Raw genomic sequence first — 18,135 nt, forward strand, 5'->3', positions numbered from 1 at the left:
GGCTTCAGCTCTTCTATTCAGTGCCAACATCCTTATTAATTAAATGTTTTCCAGGTAAGTCAAATGAGAAAGCCACTATGAAACCATCAAGATTTCTAGGTTGCTTCTGCTGAGATTTAGTAACCTGTTGTTTTCATTGGTGATCTGAACTCAAAAGAGCTAATGGAAGTGATTATCAGGTACAAAAACAAGTTGTAAGCCCACTTCAACTCCAGATTCCTTTGTTGACAGGGGTTTTGTTGAGAGTGGAGGGAAGTTTCCATGCTTTCATCTGTGAAGCTCCCAAAAAATTATTACCACCACATGAGTGAGAAGAATGGTTATATTCACAAACATTGAACCATCCTTCATAATCTAACATTTTCTTATGCTGTATCTCATAGAATCATCAAAGTATTCTTATATGAAAATTGTCATCATTAAACCAAGCAACTGACACAAGAAGTTCCATTTTATAAGAATACATGGTGAGACTAGGATTTGAAGCCAGTGAAAGTAGCACTGAACTCAGAATCATATAAACGTGAAGTTCATTTATCTTTCTAGTACTTATTAAACATGTAAGCATGAGTAATTAATTTTAATCTCTTAGCCTGAGTTTCCTAATTTGAAAGTGAGGATTAAAGTAGCTATCAGGGCTGGAGGGATGACTTAGTGGTTAAGGCATTTTCCTGCAAAGCAAAAGGGACCAAGTTTGATTCCCCAGGGCCCACATTATCCAGATGCACAAGGTGGCGCATGCTTCTGGAGTTTGTTTGCAGTGGCTGGAGGCCTTGGCACACCCATTTTTTTTCTCTCTCTCAAATAAATAAATATGAAAGTAGGTATCATATGGAAAGATGGATTACAAAATAGAAATGCCACTAAGTAAATGTTTCCTGCTTGCCCTTGCGCTCTAAGTTTTGATGCTGGTTTCCAGGAAGTTCACCAGATTATACAGGCTCATCCAGAGATTTCCATAAAGAATGATGTATAGGCACATTACACCAAAATTTCTATGATTTTTTTTACATTGTACTTCATATTTTACTGTTTGATAAAAATCATCATTTCATTTTATCTCAAATCTCCTCTGCCTCCCTCCCTTCCTTTCCTTCTCTCTCTCCATCTCTCTGTTTCAGAAGTACACAGATTCTTTCAATCTCTCAAGCGACACATCTGCTCTAACGTCTCTTCTTGTTTTAGACAACATACACACTTTGTCGTGAACCCTGCCCATCACACACACACACACACACACACACACACACACACACACACACACACCTCCTTTCAGCATCTTCTACACATGTCACATTTACATTCACACTTGAAGCTTTATCTTTCCCAACACAAGTTCCTCTCCACTACTACCACCTCATTCCCAGTCCGCAGGAGGTCTGGTTCCCCCATGAATGCATCTCCCAGAAATCTTCCATCTGCACTTAGTGAGGATAATAGGATTATTCTATCTGTAATAATAACATGTTCAATTTAAAGGAAAAAAATCTGAAGTCACTTAAAAAGTGCTGCTTGGGGCTGAAACATTATTTCAGTAATGAATAATCACTGAAGACATTATTCTGGATGCAGTTACCATGCAGTGATGTGAATGAAATGTATTAGATGGAAAATTTCATTTCGAGTAAATATATGCACTGGTAGAAATGTATTACCACCCATTAATATTTATTAATTCGGAACCACATGCCAACTGGAGTTCCTCTACATGTGTTTGAATGGCAGGCAATGATCTTGAAGTTGAAATAAATAAGTTTGGATTTGGTCAAACATTGAGAAATAATGGTGTGAGGGTTCATGGTTCAGAAATGAACAGATGAGAAGCTATCACATTGATAGAGAAGGCAGGGGATGCACCCTCCCTTGCCTCCCTAAGTGAATTCCACTTTGATTAAGAAATGCTCACAATTGTTGACATCCCTAAATGAGAGGCTTTTTAATTTTCCATCATCTAAATCTTCAATTTTTCTCTTTTTCTCTCATTCTATCTATCTATCTATCTATCTATCTATCTATCTATCTATCTATCTATCTATCATCTATCTATCTATCTAATTAACAACTATACTTACAGACAACAAATCATTATATTTCCCTCCCATCCCCTGGTTTCCCCTTTATAACTCTGCTCTCCATCATAACCCTCCCTCTCTCCATTAGTCTCTCTTTTAATTTGATGTCATCATCTTTTTCTCCTACTATGAGGGTCTGTGTGGGTATTGCTAGGCATGATGAGGTCTTTGATATTGAAGCCAATTTATGTTTGTATTTGTGTTTCCCACCCCCTCTATTGCCCTCCCCTCCCTCCCCACCCATCCTATTGTCTAATCCATGAGATGCTTGCTGGGTATGTAAGGCATCTGGGGTAGATTCAGGTTAGGTGCTGTAGATGAGCGAGACTATGTGGCGATTTTTTTTTTCTTTCTGTGATTGGTTATGTTCACTGAGAATGATCTGCTCGAGGTTCAACCATTTTTCCTCAAATTTCATTGTGTTATTTTTCTTACTGCTGTAGAGAATTCCATTGTGTAGATGTACCACATCTTAGTTATCCATTCTTCTAGTGATGGATATCTAGGTTGGACAGTTGTATATAAGGAGTGGTACTCTTCCTTTGTCTCCTACATTCTTTCTTCCACCTCTTCTGCAATGGATCCTGAGCCTTGGAGGGTGTGAGATCTTTCAGTGCTGGACACAACACCAACTCTTCTTCTCAGCACTATGTTGCCTTTTGGGTCATCCCAGGGGTGATCACCATCTGAAAAGAGAAGCTTCTATAACCAGAAGTGAGATTAGCATGAATATATGAATGTGAACATATTCCTCAGTATTTAATTTTACTTTCTCAGTTTTTTTTTTTTTTCAGTGAATAACAGGATTAATTGTCATGCTTGACATCATCAGGACGAGTTGCCCAATCTAAAATGGAAAGATTCCAGACCAAATAGCCAGGGTGGCCTCTTTTTTTCATCACATTCTTCTCTGCCTCTTTGTCTTTTCTCTCCTCACCTTTATCTGCCACTTCCCCCCTCCTATGCTTCTTCATTCCTATCTTGGCTATTTTTATTTTTTTTAATATTTTTTGTTCAATTTTTATTTATTTATTTGAGAGTGACAGACAGAGAGAAAGACAGATAGAGGGAGAGAGAGAGAATGGGCGAGCCAGGGCTTCCAGCCACTGCAAACGAACTCCAGACGCATGCGCCCCCTTGTGCATCTGGCTAACGTGGGACCTGGGGAACCGAGCCTCGAGCCGGGGTCCTTAGGCTTCACAGGCAAGCGCTTAACCGCTAAGCCATCTCTCCAGCCCGCTATTTTTATTTTTTGATAAAGGATTTTGGGTAGCACAGATTGGCCTTGAATTCACTATGAAGTTGAGGCTGCTTTGTGCCTCTGATTTTCCTGCCATTACTTCCTGAATGCTGGGTTTACAGGCATGAGCCACATGAGCCAGCATTCCTGGCTTGGCATCCCTCTTTTAAAAAAGCACATTAAGTTCTTCTCTCTGTATTTTAGGGTGATGCAGAGGACTCCAAAGATATGGTCATCTTAGTGATCAGAAGGAACTTTCCAGGTATATATCTCTCTTGATACTGTGAACAATTTTATTTTAACACACACAACTTTAATTCAGAATTTTATTTTATTTGCATTTTAAAATGTATTAAAAAATTTTCCATGTATATAATGTATTTTGAAACCATTACCTTTTCTTTAGCCCCTATCATACCCCTTCTGCTGAGCTCCTTCTTTGTTCCTATGTAGGCCCTTTCTTACTTTAATATTGTTTCTGTTTTTTCTTGTATGTAGGTGTGATTCACTGAGTTTAACAAGGGTTGACTAAATGGGCACAGATGGTGAACTATTTCCTAGAACACATGGGTACTTTTAGTGGCTATACTACGATTGAAAATATATCCCACTGATGCAGTATTTTGGGACTCAGGAGGGGTCCCCCAAGTTTATGAACCTCAATTTTGAGTCCTGTCCTATTTTTAACAAAGAACTGATAAACTTGAACTTCAGAAAGGATAAATTATAAATCATTGAGTTTATTCTGGGAGACATCACAGTTTGTGTGGTGAATTCATATAAGGGAAATTGGGATCTAGGAAGAAGGCTAAAATGGCATCTTAAGTACGTGGGAGACAGGAAATATGCACTCATGTGGAAAACACAGCATAGTCTATGAGATTAATTTAAGAAAAATTCAGGGTTTGGGGAAACAAACACATGGAAGAGAGAACTTAGGTGCTTATGTAGGGAGACTTAGAAGGAAAAACCACAGCATCCACTCTGAGATTCTCCATGGAGGAAAGTTAAAAGGGCAAATGGTGTGGTGTCTTAAGGAAGAATAGCAGCGAGAATATATTCACATGAGAAACGAGCAGTAGCGAGTGCTGTGCTCATTTTTACCATGAGTTTAGTATAATTACACAGGTAACATACCTAGAATTAGACAAAGCACCCATGTAATGTATCTAGAGTGTAAGGAAAATACACACATGGTAGATTGAGAGACCGGAGGAGAATCACACATGCAATTAGAGCAAGAAGTTACCCCAAACTCTAAAGTAGAAGCAAGCAGAAAACCAATTAGACCAAGAAGCAGTATTCTGCTCCCACATACACACCCACCCAGTCTGGGTGAGAGGGGAACCCATTCATGTGTCTCCAAGCAGAGATGAGAGGGAATCCACAGAGAGTCACAGAGAAAGAAGAGGAGGAGGCCTAACACAGCGTTTATAGCTCCATTCAGGTATACAAAGTCATGAGCAGATTGGATTGCAGATTTGCAGTGGCAATACCAGAACCAGCCCACCTGAGCCAATCCATCCAGGTAGACAGCTAGACAGTAGGAGGTGTGGTAGATCAGTCTCAATCAAATGAGAGTTTCAATTTTTAAAATTTTTATTTATTTATTTGAGAGTGACAGAGAGAAAGAGGCAGATAGAGAAAGAGAGAATGGGCGCACCAGGGCCTCCAGCCACTGCAAACAAACTCCAGATGAGTGTGTCCCCTTGTGCATCTGGCTAACGTGGGTCCTGGGGAGTAAAGCTTTGAACCAGGGTACCTAGGCTTCATAGGCAAACACTTAACCACTAAGCCATCTCTCCAGCCCAAGAGTCCCATTATTGTCAAGAGTTCCATTCTTGTGTCAGGGCAAGGTGGCATGTGGGATGGCATTGCTTTGTTCTCTCTGGGCCTCAATTTCAATTTTTGAAACTGCCTATGGAATCTAGTTTTCTCCTAGCCTCCTTTGCCACAACCCCCATCCCTCTCTGAGGAGTTAAAAGTTTCAGTCTTAAATCTCTCACTAAAAGACATCACAGAAAAAATGCAAATACAAAATATAATTTTATAACATAAAACTCAACAAATAATTAGTCTATAAAGTATACAAAGAATTTCCAGATATGGTGGTGCATGCCTTCAATCACAACACTTAGGAAATAGGGGTAGGAGGATTGCGAGGAGTTCAAGGCCACCCTGAGACCACATAGTGAATCAGCCTGGACTAGAGTGAGAATCTACCTCAAAAAACAAAACAACAAAAAAGAAGAGCTAAAAAATTTAACATTTTTCAAAAAGGACCAATATAAAATTCAAAAAGAAACATAAAGATTAACAAATTATAGACCAGGACATTGAAAAGGCAATAAGTAAAAAAATTAGGAACCAGGAAATAAAAACTTAAATAGAACAAAATACCTTTGTACTTGTACCAGATGGCAAAATAATGATTCATTAAGGCTAAATGGTATCAAGATGTAGAGCAAGGGGAATTTTTGTAAACTGTTTATGGAAATGTGAAATAGTAAAATCAGTTTCAAAATGTGTTGGCCACCATCTCTCAACACTTAAGGTGTAGATGCCTGATGGTATAGCCATTCTCTTGGGCCTCCATCATAGAGAAACACATGCATGCCCACTTCAAAACCTTCCCCAAGTCACTTCAAGCTGGAATCAGCCTCCATATCAAGAGAAAAATGGAAAAAAGAGGCATATGTTCTATTCACAGTTGAATTCTATACAATGAAAATGACCAAACCTCACCCACTTGCATGACTGAATTGGTGCAATAGTGGCATGTCTGCTCTGGGGAAATCCAACTGCTCTCTAATTGGACCATAGGCGTTCTATGGGAGGAAATGCATGCCTGGCATTAAAAACCTAATCAAAAGCCTATGGCAGGGGAGGTCATGAGACTTAGGAATACAAAGCTTTCTCTTGTCTTGCTAAATGCATATATTACTCTCACCAAACTGCCCAGAAAGCACTACATTTAATATTCATATTCATATATTAATGCTACTCTCACTTTTGATTAGAGATGGTTCAGATGGCGGGTGATCACTGGGATGACCCAAAGGCAGCATAGTGCTGAGAAAACGTTATGGAGGATTGCCAGCACTGAAACGCCTCTATCACATGTTCCAAGGCTCAGAATCCATTGCAGAAGAGGTGGTGGAAAGAATGCAAGAGCCAAAGGAAGGGTATCACTCCTTACAATGCAACTGTCCAGACAGAAATTGGCTTTGATATCCATGACCTTACAGTGCCTAGCAATACCTACACAAGACCCTCATAGTAGGAGAAAGAGATGCTGATGTCAAAATAAAAGAGAGACTAATGGATAGAGGGAGGGGATATGATGGAGAGTGGAATTGTGAAGGGGAAAATAGGGGAGGGGGAAATATCATGGTTTATTGTCTGTAAGTACAGAAGTTGTCTATAAAATTTAAAAAAGAACAAGGCACAGCCTGGCGATGATGAGTCCGGTGACTGGAGGCCTGTGGTGGAGGGAAACACAAAGGTCTGTTGTCTGGGATGCTAAAGTGAGCACTGGTCACATATTTACCTTAAAAGTCTTATGGGGGGGGGCAGTGGGAGTGGGCTGGAGCCATGGCTGAGCATTTAAGGCCTGAAAAGCCTAAGCACTCAGGTTTGATTTCCTAGTATCCATGTAAGCCAGATGCACAAGATGGCACATGCATCTGGAGTTCGTTTGCAGTGGCTAGAAGCCCTGGCATACCATTCTTTCTTTCTCTCTCTCTCTTTCTCTCTCTCTCTCTCTTTCCTTCTCTCACTCCATCTTTCTCTCTCATAAATAAATAAAAATTTTGCAAAATATTGTTTAAATATATATAGCCCTGTCTGGTTCTTTTTTTCCAGGTATGTGTATTATATTTTGGAATAAAATGTTAATGTGAAAAGCTAAAATATGGTCTGATAAAATTGTGTGGCAGACTATGGTATGTCCCTGCACTTCTAGTCCCGCAGCACTTTTTGAGCTTCAGTGTAGCATTTCAGCAGGCTGGCCATTCATCTATTGCCTCTCTGTGCTGGCTGACTGTTGAGCATTTCACATTCCCAATAGTCATCTTGCTCTAGTAAATGGCAGTAAGAGCAACATTGAAGACAGTTGCTCACACTCTCCTTCCAGACACATGTTCTCCTAGGCCTGGTGACACCATGCTTTCCTTCTGGCCTTCCTACTTCGGTTACCCCTTCCCATCTCATTCACAGTGCCTTTCCTACTCCCCCACTCAAAATATTAGAGTAGCCCAGGACTTTGTCTTGGACTCTACTTCCCATGATCCTCTCCCCTCTCTTCCCTCCTCCCTTTTCTCCCTTTCTGTTAATCAGTGCCACACACAGGCTGGAGCCTTCAGGAGAGTGGCTTGAGCTTCCAGGCATAGTTAAGGACCCCCAGGCTACAGGAGGCCACTTCCTTTCCAAGCCCAATGCACCTGAATTTAGGCTCTGCCTATCACCCTGTAACCTTTGGCCAGTTACCTAGGAAACCCCTTATCAGCTTTCACCCAGCCCATCCCCCTGAGACCCTAGATCACCTGAGTCCCCCCTCCCCCCTGCCCCGCCCGCCATTGCATACATGCTGGAATGAATGTTCCCGTAGGAACCTTGTAAGTCCAGTCCCGCTAGGACCCTCCCCCCACCCTTAGATGCTCATCAACCCATTTTCCCTGACAATAAACCGAGAGAGCTGTTCTCCAAAACTCCTCCTGAAAATCCTTTACTTTCACAAACTCACCCACCCTGGTTGGTTGCCTGGGCGCCTTTAGGGGACTGCATGGGGCCCCCAGAGCCAGGACCCAGGAACCCACAGCTGGTGTCCAAACAGGGACCCTGTGAGATGTAGAGGGTGGGTGAGTGCTCTCCCAGAGGGACTGGGAGACCTAGGCCCATGCAGCCTTGCCTCCACAGTTTTGAGAGCTCGCAGGTTTCTCTTTTTCCTCCTTTCTCTTCTGTTCACGCCATCGCGTGGGACCAGACACGATGAACAGGCAACTGATGTCTCTTGGTCAAGGCCACTCTTCAGTATTGACTGAAGGCCAGCCGTCCTCTGCCTGGACCCTGACAGCCTGCTGGGTGTTGGCAAAAACTCTATCTGTTTCTCTTTCTTCCATCAGACAGAAGCTATTTTTCTCTTTTTCCTCATTTACTTTAATATTGTCTCTTACCAAAAGGAATCAAAGATTCATAGATTATGTTTTTTTTTTTTTTTTTTTTTTTTTTCTGCAAGTTAAGGAAATTAAGCTCTCCCAGAGGGAGGTTGGCTCATTTTGGGAAGTTCTCCAGTTCACCACCTGGATGGTTTCTGGGCATCCATGTGACCTAGACACGTGTACCCACATTGCTTATCTGGCTAGGAAGTGAAAAGTTCAGGAAGGAAATTTCCCCTCACTCCCTTTAACTATAAGCCAGCTTTGCAAGTGCTCCAAAGTGGCTCAAGTCAGAGTCAGATGGCAGGTTCACACATGCCCAGACAATGGCACCTCAGCCCAATCAGGTGCCATGTTTCTGCCTCCTTCTCCAGTGGCCCAGACAGTCCCTGGAGACCCCATACCCTCCTTTTGCCCCCCCTTGCATGGGGCCCCTCCTTTATCAACAGCTTTCCAGTAGTCCAGGGGACACCCCCACCCTTAGGGTAGCCAGACTCAAACTCCTGCAGCTGTCTCTGTCAGTCTCAGCCATTGCCTCCACATGTACTAGACAGGACCCCAGGTGAGTGCCTGGGCACAGGGTGGGGCTGAAGCCAGGCAGGGCTGATCTAAGGTGTATGCAAGCCCAGCCCAGCTGTTACAGTGCTAGCAGCCAGGAAACAAAGAGTGGCAAGAAAGAAGAAAAATAAAAGGTCACATGTAACTAAAGCCTATGGTGAACTGAAGTTTTACATAAACAATGCCATACTTTATATTATATTATATTATATTATATTATATTATATTATATTATAGATATAATTACTGAGTTTATGTTCTAGGTCAAATTCAATTACATAGAGGACTATTGAAAACAATAGATTTCTCTTGAAGTGGTGACTTGTAATTTGTCAGGTATTTAATAAAAAAAAAAACTAGATGTCAAAAGGATTACTTTCAAATCTAGAATATATAAACAAGTTCTGAAAAAAATATTTGTATAACATTTAATGACACCCAATCTCTATCAACAAGGTTAAATATTGTGTGTATGTCTCTGTTTTACAAGCCATGTCAAATATCTTAGTCATGGTTTCCCCTTTCCTACCCACTTGTGGCAATCCAGATTCTTCCCAGCAGCTGTATTCAAACAGAGTAAGTGATAGACACACCCCAGGAATCAGTTTACCCAGGTTTCCCATCCCACTTAGAGTGTAAGCTGCAACTTTTGTCATGGGTACAACTCAGGTTCTTCCCTACCAGGACTAGCTATCTTTAATCACTGTCTTACTTTGCTATACACACAACACTTGCTCTGATCCATCAAGATTAAGGCAGGGCCTGACAACTTGCAGATTACATATTTCCTTTCTTCTCTTCCTAGAATGTCCCTCATATCATTCCTGATAAGACATTTATCAGAGGCTCTCCTTTGATCTCTCCATCCTGGCCCCCTTTCCTCCACTTGGTTAGTATAGGTCTTGTCTCCTGTAATGTCCCCAGACTGTAAAACAGAGCTTGGTAATCAACAAAGTGATGGAACAGAGGATCTTCTAACTATTCACCCTTGTCTTTTTCAGTGCATTTTTAATGCTAAATGGGAGCCAACTTTCATAGTTTAGGGTACAAGGCTTGGAAATGTGACTGAGCTATTAAGGAGTGCTTTGACTATGAAAAGCACCCATTATACTCTGTACCATGAGTGAGTGATGGTGAATGAAGTTCTTGTTTCTGATTGGCATCTGAATAACATCATAAAATTTGGAAATTTTTAGAATCTGCTGGTAAGGTCTAACAGATTAAAAAAATATAATTTGTCCAAGATATCATCCACTACCAAGAAGGAGTTCACTGCAGACACATATGCATTTATAATTAGAAAATAAATAAATCCTAATAATATTTTAAATAGACAATAGGCAATTATATAGAAATTATATAGAAAGCTTTCATGCAGTATTTGAAACAATGCTGTAAAATATTACTTATTTTCATTGAAAGTTGTTATTGTAACCTGTTAAGTATACAAATAATCTGAACATAGTTTTAGCAAATGAAACATGTAATATATGAACATATAAAATGTTGCTTTGAAGAATCATATGACAGTAAGAAAACTATTAGTCAATGCATCTAATTTTCAAGAATTTGTACAATGAACTAGGTTTTTTAATTTATAAAACAAATTATTCAGATTTTAAAAAATATACATAGAGACATAAAATGTCTCATCTATTCACTAGATATTACTTTCTAAATTTTTAAAAGAATTTTGCAAATCAGATGTAGCTTAAAAATGGCCTTAATCACAGCACTTGAGAAGTAGAGGCAGAGGCATGAAGATTTCAAGATCATCCTCAGATATATAGTGAGATTGAGGACAGCCTGGGCTACTTGAAATGCAATCTCTATCTCAAAAAAAAAAAACAACAACTTCAAAGCAAACAAACAAAAGGAGCATTTGCACAGTGTAAAGCAGAAAAGAGCATACATGAAAACTGAAAGCTAGCCTTCATTCCTTTTCCCTGCTCCCATTGCCTTTTCCCAAAAATAACCTCTGTTAACACCATCTAGCCCATATATCCTTCCTTCCAACATCCACAGCCATATGTATACTTCATTTTGTCAGTGGCTGGAGAACACTAAATTGTAAGGAACTGCCATGATTTATTTCACCACTTTCATAATGATTTGTACTGGATTTCTCTCAGTCTTATTCTTCTATTATAAAAGATGATATAGGATGAAGGGAAATCTGTAACTTAATTATTAAGTCAACATGTGTATACATTTTTATACTTTGGTAGATATTATGAAATTACTCCTTTCCAAAAAAAGCAGCTATTAGATAATCTTTGATCTGTTTTTATTATTTTTATTTTTTTGGCTTTAAAAATATTATTTATTTATTTATTATTAACAACTTCCATGATTGTAAACAATATTCCATGATAACTCCCTCCCTTCTACCACTTTCCCATTTGAAACTCCACTCTCCATAATATCCCCTCCCCCACCACTATCAGTCTGTTTTTTATTTTGATATCATGATCTTTCCCTCCTATTATGAAGGTCTTGAATAGGTAATGTCAGGCACTGTGAGGTCATAGATATACAGGCCATTTTGTGTCTGGAGGAGCACATTTTAAAGAGTTCTACCCTTCCTTTGGCTGTTGTATTTTTCTGCCACCTCTTCTGCAATGGACCCTGAGCCTTGGAAAGTGTGAGAGAGATATTTCAGTGTTAAGCACTCCTCTGTCACTTCTTCTCAGCAGCATGATGCCTCTGAGTCATCCCAAGGTCACTGCCATCTGAAAAGAGAAGCTTCTATAACAAAAGTGAGAGTAGCATTAATGTATGGGTATGAACATTAAGAAAAGGGCATATTTGGCAGTTTGGTGAGCATAGTATATTCATTTAGCCAGACACAAGCATATGTAACAACCCTAGGGCTCAAAATCAGGGATGTATTCTCTCCCATGGAGTGGGCCTCCCGTCAAATTAGAGGGCAGTTGGTTTCCCCCACAATATAAGTGCCACTATTGTACCCATAGGCTCATTTGGTGTGGCTGGCCAAATTTCAGGCTTGTAGTGTTCACTGTTGAGTATCTCCATTGTCTCCTATTGAACTGCATGCAGCATAGCTTTTTCCAGCTTTCTGTCAGCTGATCTACATGGAAGAGGTTTTCAGCTCAGCTCCAGCAGGATTTCTCAGTGGCCTTGCAGCCCAAGTATGTGGAGTCTTCGCAATAGGGTTTTATCATCTATTCCTAGTGGGAAACTAAGGGCCTTGGCAATGGCCTGTACTGTTTGGGGGGTATCAGGGACCTCCCTAGCAAACAACTCACAGGAAGGTATCCCATTTCTGGCACTGAAAATTTTATAGTAACAATCTATGGCTCCTGTTTCTGTGGTGACATTTATTGTATGACAATATTAAAGGATATTTCATTCTTCCACATAATAGATGAAGAAAAGCAAAGCCAACATGTAAGTGGTACAAGGACTCTGGACTAAACAAGTTCCAGTGCCGCTTTGAGCACTCATGCTTCAAGTATTCCTCAAATCACAACTAGAAACAAGGAAGTCAATTCCACAATCAAGAAGAAAATTTCTAACAGGGAGAAAAGCCTCAGAATGAGATCTCTCATTTTGGATTTTCAGGCCTTTTGTGTGGACATGTGATACAGTGTATTTGTAGGTCCTTGAATTTGAAGAGAAGATCCAGTGTCGTTCAGAGATAACCTCTGAATCAAAGACTTAACCCTATGCCTCACTCACAATAGCCCTGTGTTGAGAGACTACAATGGATACCATGTAACTTTACCATGGTAAAGGAGATGCTGGTATAAGGGAAAGGTTATGGCATGGCCCCATGGTCTCCGTTCTGTAGCTGGGTCATTGTGTTCCATGGGCTACGTAGGCTTAGAGGGAGTAGGTCATTGACACTAGAAGCATGTGACATTCACATGAAAAATTCCTAGCATGTGAGTTAATGATGAATGACCTCTTTGGCATTTAGAAGTTCAACACTGGACATTTTTTTTTTTTTTTTTTACCCAAGCTAGGTGATGGGAGCAAATATCATGTCTGTTGAACATTACCCCAAAAAACTTCACTGAAGAAGGGGTCAAAAGAAGTCATTTTAATTATTAGCCTGAATTTCTTGATTTTTTAATGCAAATTAGATTTGCTTATTCTATTTGTCCTGGTTTATGCCTAAATCTCAAAGTATTTTACATTCATAAACAATGTATTGGTTTTGCTACTCTTAAAATAACCATTTATTTATAGACTGATGTTTATTTAGATCATATAATAATTCTATGTAATTACTTTAAAGCAGATATAGTGAAGAAATCTTTCTTGGGTTAGAGCTAGAGCAAGAATCCTATAATGAGATTATTCTAGCTTAAGATACCACTCTTCTAAGGGAAGAAAAATGATTGGTTATTTAGTTAACTGTTACATATCTCCTTGAGGAGAAACTCACCCTTATGGGCCTAGTACTCAGAAGAGGAAGCTATGATATAGAAATGAGATGGAATCCATAGAAGATACTAATAACTTAAGTGTCTATTATGAGTGGGACAAAGGTCTTTAATTCTGAGTCAATTATTCAAAAATAAAGCAGTCAGTTCATCACAAGGACAGTAGCACCAGTCACAGTATGAATATAATCTCTTTACACTGGACAGTTCCTTTTATTCTTATGAAAAGCAATGGATGCAATTATGATTATGATGTACACTTCATAAATGAGGAAATAATGACCACTGAAGGGAAAGCAATTTCCCCACAATTATGCAGCAAAACAAACAGTGGTACAAAGCTTCAAACCATGACAATCCCCACCTATCATCAACTCTGCCCAGTCATATCTATGACAATTTTCTACCTGATATTCCAGTGTTGACTTTGTCTTTATGTGTTTTGTGACCTATTAAACTTCACTAGACATAGTTTCTCATGGGAAACCTAATTCTGAGACAAGTGGACCTTAAGATTTTTTTTTCCTCTTGCAGGAATGGAACTATTGTTGAGAAGTGACTGCCAATCTAGAGACTACATTTCCCAGTCTGCCTTGCATCTAAATGACATTAGGCCAGTAGTTCGGGCCAATGTAGCATAAAAGGAAATTAGCCATGTCACTTCCTTGGAAACCAAAAGTGGTGGGCATCCTAAGACAGAAGACTGGATAATTGTGTCACATTCTGGAAGGTTCCCAGAAGCCACACCAGTGCATAACCATTGCCCTGTACATGAGATGGAAACAGATATTATTATATAATATCCTGGGCCTTAAAATTTGCTTGTTTCAACACTTAGCCTTACAAGATTATTTTAAATGTGAAAACTAAAGTGTGGCACTTATTAAGTACTTAGTGCTTAGTATGTCCTCAATCAATTCCCTTTTCCCTAAAGTGCTGTTGTTTAACTTGTTTTTAATAATATGGTATAGGAGTAGCTACATGAAGATTTATGAATAAAATAGGTCATATTGTGTATTGAAGGAGATTGTGAATTAGTGTCAGTATCTTGTTCAGAATTTCTTTTTTGTTCTTTATTTTCTTCTTCTCTTCCTCCTCCTCCTCCTCTTCCTTCTTCTTTACAATACTGAGGATCAAACACATACCCTTGAACATCCTAGGTTCTACCCCTGAGCTCTATCCCCAGATCTGTTTAAAATTTCTTTCTTGAGTAATTTTTGAAATCCTGTAGTTATTACCTTGTTCTGCCACAAATAATAACCTTTACGTTAATTGGCTTGATACTTATCTCTCAGTCACTATATTCATTTTACACAACTAGAATGTGAAACATGCCAATGCTGCTTACGTATTGACAAACCGGGCAGTGTTACCAAATTGTAAGCTTTGGCTCTAGCCTACCCCCATTAGCCATCACCCTAACTCATGAAAGTCTGGTCAAGGTGAATAGAGCCACCAGTTCCTGGACACAACCGACTCTGCAGTCACCTTGGATACCAGAACGGTCTAAGTTAGACAGAAGCTTATACGGGGTTTTAGGAGACCCATGGGACCTATTTCTACCACTAAATCTATGCTAAGAACTTTATTCCACAATCCCTTCCCAAAATACTCCTGTACATAACTGGGACCACTGGAATGAAAGTAATATGAGGCACTCGAAAAAAAAAAAATATTTTCTCTTCCTTAAAAGGTTTTCCCCACTCCTCCAGTCCTTTATTCTTGAATTCTCACCATGTTATCTTTTTGTTTGGATTTTTTTCTGTTCTTTATGTGTGTGTGTGTGTGTGTGTGTGTGTGTTTAGTTGGTTGGTTAATTTGGTTAGTTTTTAAAATCTGGTCTCCCTCTACAGTCCAGGATGGATAATAACTCACAATGTGGCACAGCTCACTTCAAACTCATGGCAGTCTTCCTACCATGCCTCCAAAGTACCAGTATTACAGCCATGAATCACCACACCCAGGTATTCCTGTTATCGAATTAGTTGTCTTTTTATCTGAAGCTCTGAATTCTTTACCTTATAATTCCATAGTTTCTATTTTCAGTTTTAAGAATGATTTGTCTTTGGAGGTAGGGTTCTGTACTAGCTAATGTTGATTGTGACCTTGAGTGGATCTAAAACCAACTAGGGAACAAAGTTCAGAGCATATAGGTGCCCTCACCATTTCTATATTAGGTTATTTTCTAGATTGAGATGAGATCCACCATAATTGTAGGTGGCACCATTCTACGGTCTGGGGTCCCAAGCGGAATAAAAAGGAGAAAGTGAGTGGAGTTTGCACTCTCGTCTTTCTTCTTCCTGATTGCAGACACAATATGAACAGCGGCGTCACCATCCTGCTGCCGTGCCTTCCCCACAATGATGGACTGCGCACTCAGTGAACTAAAGTGCACCCTTCCTTCATTAAGCTGCTTTGCATGGCATTTTATCATAGCAATGAAAAAGGTAACTAACACAAACTTTCAAAAGTATTACTGACATGGGGACACTAGTAGCAAAAGTTCAGGGAGCCTGACTTCATAGTAGACCCTCACATCTGCCTAGCCTTATTTTATACTACTGATTAATTCTGTTTGTGAATTGTCCTCCAGAAATAGTTATAAGGTTATATAACATCCCTTGGTATGCCTGTATGCATGTGGCCCTCCCAAACTTCCAGAGTTGGCTTATGCTTTTGACAAGATATCCTCTTAGACTGGTGTGGTGGTTTGATTCAGGTGTCCCCCATAAACTTAGGTGTTCTGAATGCTAGCTCCCCAGCTGATGGATATTTGGGAATTAATGCCTCCTGGAGGGAGTGTATTGTTGGGGGCGGGCTTATGGGCTTTATAGCCAGTTTCCCCATGCCAGTGTTTGGCACACCCTCCTATTGCTGTGATCCATCTTCTGTTGGCCAGGGGGTGATGTCCACCCTCTGCTCATGCCATCGTTTTCCCCTGCCATCGTGGAGCTTCCCCTCGAGCCTGTAAGCCAAATAAACCTCTTTTTCCCAGAAGCTGCTCTTGGTTGGGTGATTTCTACCAGCAATGCGAACCGGACTGCAACAGTAAAGTGGTACCGAGGAGTGGGGTTGCTGCTGGACATCTGACTATGTGGCTTCAGCCTTTTGTAGCTGATTTTCAAGAGGAATGTGGAAGGAGTTGAAATCTTGGCCTAAGAGATGCCTTGCAGTACTGTAAGTACAGCCTGATGGACTAATCTGGTCAGAGCTGAAAGACCTGAAGGCAGTAAGAACTATGGACTGTGAGGTTTGGCTTTTGAGGGTGAGAAAAAGCTTTGCCTGGACTGGGCTAGCAGTTTGTGTGAGAAGCTTGCTCTTGTGCCCATGTCCTGAGAAGTTGTGCAGGGTTGCTTTGCATAGAAATGAACTGGTGTGTGCAGAGGGATATGGCACAGAAAGGAAAATCTTTGGGTGAACTGCTGCCCGTTCAGCTGCAACTGAGAGATTACAACCTTTGAGACTGGGCTAGCTGACCTGCGCTAGGGCAACAAGAAGAATGTCAACTCTTTTGAAGGGGCCTGAGTGCTCAAGGAGTGTCCTGTTCTTCAAAGTCTGCTTTAATTCCCCCTGGATTAACAAATTGGCACCCTACCTGGTATTGTGGAGTATAAGAAATGCTGGAAAGAGGGTCATTGAGTTTGCAACACGGTCTTGTGTTTTGGAAATGGCCATGGGCAGTGTGAAGCGGGTTTGCTGGTTACCTGCATAGAGACCCCATGGGGCCATGAGGATGAACCGTGGCTTGCAGTGGAGACCCAGTGGAGATGCCGGGACCATGAGATGGCTGCAGAGGAGCTGCCGTCCCCAATGAAGTTTTCCAGGACTGTGAGTAGCCTAGCTGGAGGGGCAGAATTGGAATGCCAGAGACTTGTTGCTGGTTAGAATTATCGGACTTGAAGATTTGTCACTGGTTTGAGTTGCTGGACTCGAAGCTACAGAGTTTGATGTTTGCCCTGGTTGTTTTAAATCTTGTATTGGTTGAATGTTTCTTTGCTATGCCCAATGCCATCTTTTGCACGTGAATATTTATTCTGTGCCATTCTGGGTTTTTTGAGGTTATATTTTGGTATTATGGCTCAGTTAAAAGATCTTAAACTATGGGGATGTATGAACATCATTGAGATTGATAAAAACTATGGGGACTTTTAAAGTCAGATTGAATGCATTGTATTTTACATCATGTATGGATATCAGTTTATGGGGGCCAGGGGCGGAATGTGGTGGTTTGATTCAGGTGTCCCCCATAAACTTAGGTGTTCTGAATGCTAGCTCCCCAGCTGATGGATATTTGGGAATTAATGCCTCCTGGAGGGAGTGTATTGTTGGGGGCGGGCTTATGGGCTTTATAGCCAGTTTCCCCATGCCAGTGTTTGGCACACCCTCCTATTGCTGTGATCCATCTTCTGTTGGCCAGGGGGTGATGTCCACCCTCTGCTCATGCCATCGTTTTCCCCTGCCATCGTGGAGCTTCCCCTCGAGCCTGTAAGCCAAATAAACCTCTTTTTCCCAGAAGCTGCTCTTGGTTGGGTGATTTCTACCAGCAATGCGAACCGGACTGCAACAACTGGGTTACACCATTACTCGGTATTCTTTATATACTGCTGTATGGCACGGCACCACCAACTTGGACACTTGTAAGTGCACACATTCATCATTTGGAAATTTCTGCGGATTAGAACTTACGACCCAAATTA

This window comes from Jaculus jaculus, chromosome 3 (genome assembly GCF_020740685.1).
Source record: "Jaculus jaculus isolate mJacJac1 chromosome 3, mJacJac1.mat.Y.cur, whole genome shotgun sequence".
Classification (NCBI taxonomy): Eukaryota; Metazoa; Chordata; class Mammalia; order Rodentia; family Dipodidae; genus Jaculus; species Jaculus jaculus.